Genomic DNA, 3,446 nt, shown 5'->3' on the forward strand with positions numbered 1-3,446 from the left:
TTTGATCCCCAAAACCTTAACTAAATAGCCACTGTTGACTAGAACCCTTACTGGTAACATAAACAGTCAATTAACACATATTTTGTATGTTATATGTATTATATACTCTATTTCTACAATAAAATAAGCTAAAGAAAAGAAAATGTTATTAAGAAAATCATAAAGAAAATACATGTATAGTACTGTATTTATTGAAAAAGAAATCTGCATATAAGTGGACATGTATAGTTTAAACTTGTGTTGTTCAAGGATTAACAAAGCTACAGTAATCAAAACCGCATGATAGTGGCACAAAAACAGACACATAATTCAATGGAACAGAACAGAGGGCCTAGAAATATACCCATACATATATGGTCAATTAGTATATGACAAAGGGGACAAGACAGTCTCTTCAGTCAATGACATTGGGAAAACTGGGCAGGCTACATGCAAAAGAATGAAATTGGACCACTTTCTTCCACCAACACAAAAATAAATGCAAAATGGATTAAAGACCTAAATGTAAGACTTGAAACCACAGAAATCCTAGGAACAAAACATAGGCAATAAACCCTTTTAGCAATATTTTGTGGACCTGTCTTCTCAGGCAAGGGCAACGAAAGCAAAAATAAACTATTGGGACTGCATCAAACTAAACAGCATTTGTACAGCAAAAGAAACCATCAAGAAGATTAAAAGACAACCTACTGAATGGGAGATGATACATTTGCAAATGATATATCCAATGAGAGGTTAATATCCAAGATAAAAAACTACTATAATTCAACACCAAATCACCACAATCTGATTAAAAAATGGGCAGAGCACCTGATAGGCATTTTGCAAAGAAGACATACAGATGGCCAACAGACACATGAAAAAATACTCAACATCACTCTTCATCAGGGAAATGCAAATCGAAACTACAGTGAGATATCACCTCACACCTGTCAGAATGACTAGTATCAAAAAGACAAGAAATAACAAGTGTTGGAGAGGATGTGGAGAAAAGGGAACACTTAAACACTGTTAGTGGAAATGTAAACTGGTGCAATCACTATGGAAAACAGTATGGACATTGTTCAAAAGATTCAAAATTGAAATACCATATAATCCAGCCATTTCACTTCTGGGTATTTATCTGAAGAAAAAAAAAAAACACTAGCTCAAAAAGATATATGCACTCTACGTTCATTGCCTCATTATATATAATAGTCAAGATATAAGAGGAACCTAAGTGTTCTCCAATAGATGAATAGGTAAAGAAGCTGTGGTACATATATACAATGGAATATTATTCAGTCATAAAAAAGAATGAAATCTTGCCATTTGCAACAACATGGATAGACCTAGAGAGTATTATCCTAATAAGTCAAAGTGGAATAAGTCAAAGAAAGACAACTACCACATGATTTTACTTACATATGGATTCTAATAAACAAACAAGCAAACAAAACAAACAGACTCATAAATACAGAGCACAAACCAGCAGTTACCAAAGCAGAGGTAGTGGAAATATGGGTGAAAGAAGTGAAGGGAATTAAGAAGTACAAACTTCCAGTTATAAAATAAATAAGCCACGGGGATGGATGCAAAGTACAGCTTAGGAAACACAGTCAATAACACTGCAGTAATATTGTATGGTGATGGATGGTAACATGGTGATCACTTCATAATGTATATAAAGATCAAATCACTATGTTGTACACCGGAAACTAATATAATATTGCATGTCAACTATACATCAATAAATTTTTTAATTCTTTCATTTTTAAGAATAAAAAAACCCCTCAGGTTTATTAGTTTCAGGGCTGCTATAACAAATTGACACTGATTGGGGGGTTAAAACAACAAAAATTTATTCTCTCACAGTTCTGGAGGCTAGAAGGTGTTGGCAGAGCCATACTCTTGCTGAAGGCTCTGAGGAACATGTTCTGTGATGTTCTTTACCTTCTGGTGCACACCAGCAATTTCTGGTGCTCTTTGGCTTACTGATGTATCATTCTAAACTCTGTTTCCCTCATCCCATGGCATTCTCCCTGTGTGTCTCCTGTGTCATTTCTCCGCTTCTTATAAGGACACTAGTCATACAAGATTAGGGCCTGTCCTAATTCAGTGTTAAGTTACCTTAACTTGATTACTTAACTTGATTGTAACCATCCCATTTCCAAATAAAATCACATTCACATGTACCAGGGGTTAGGATTCAATATATCTTTTTTTGGGGACACAATTCAACCCACAATCCCAGGTTCTGCGCCACAGTGTTCTAATTCTCCCCAGATGGTTGAAAGTGCTCTAGCTCAAAACATCAGGAGACATTCAATTTAAATTGTCCATCAACTGCACTTTTCATAGTCTAAGGTGACTGTTCTTTCACTACCTTTTTGTTTGAATGCAGATATGCTTGGCTTTTGCTCTCAATATTGAAGCCAAAATAGTGAAGGAAAATTAAGGGAGGTATGCGAATCTGCCTCATGCATCATCTGCAAAATTGTCAGGTAAATTTGGACTCCAAAATTTTTGTTTTAGTGTTAGTGACTAGAAGCAGAATAAACATCGTTTGATTTGCAGTCAGCTTGCTACATTTGTGACATTACAGCAGTAGAAAAAATATTGTTGAGAAGCATAAACTAAGAAAATTTAATATGGAAGTCATTGATTTAGTCTTGGGAGAGACACTTTTTCAAACAATAAATGCATTTTATTGCTGCTTTTAACATTCACTACATTTTTCAGCAGTGTTGCCATATAAATATTAAAGATATCTTTAAAAGTAAATTATATGCAAATATATGGATATTAAACATCACATGATTGTAAAGCTATTAGATACTGTTTTTAAGTCTGCAGGAAAAGCTAATTTGGTCCTGACTTATTCACATTTTTGATATTTCAGTAAGGTTCAGCTTAATTTTACCTTTGCTTTATGAGAAAATAATTTGCTAAGTATATTTATCTTATGAAGAAATTGCCCTGTTTATGTGACAAATTGTATACATATTTCTTGTAGCCTGGAAACATTTACATATGAATAATTGATATATTAATTATAAATCATTCTTAGCTGTTAGTTAAATCAAGTTTTCTAAGTTCCTTTTCCAGAGGAGACTGTCTAATTCAAAGCAGAGTATAGCATAGTAGAGGGTGTTATAAAAAAGCATTTCTATATAAGAAAAAGCTTTTTAATGCATAATGTTACTTATCAAATAGAGCTGCCCTTTTTTTCAGTGAAATAACTTAGAATATGTTTCTTATACTAGATTTTATTCTTGATCATTAACTTGTTCATATTGAGATAGAAAGCAAAATTTGAGTGAGTTAATATTAAAGATTGATGGTTTCTATAAATAAGTGAAAGATGGACACCAAGGAATTTTTCTTATACATTGTGGAACTAAATATAATTTCATTTGTTATTAAAAGAATTAGGTACTTGTACAAGATTGCATTCTTTTAGCACA

This window comes from Mirounga leonina, unplaced genomic scaffold, assembly GCF_011800145.1.
Source record: "Mirounga leonina isolate KUSES-001 unplaced genomic scaffold, KU_Mleo_1.0 Mir_151, whole genome shotgun sequence".
Classification (NCBI taxonomy): domain Eukaryota; kingdom Metazoa; phylum Chordata; class Mammalia; order Carnivora; family Phocidae; genus Mirounga; species Mirounga leonina.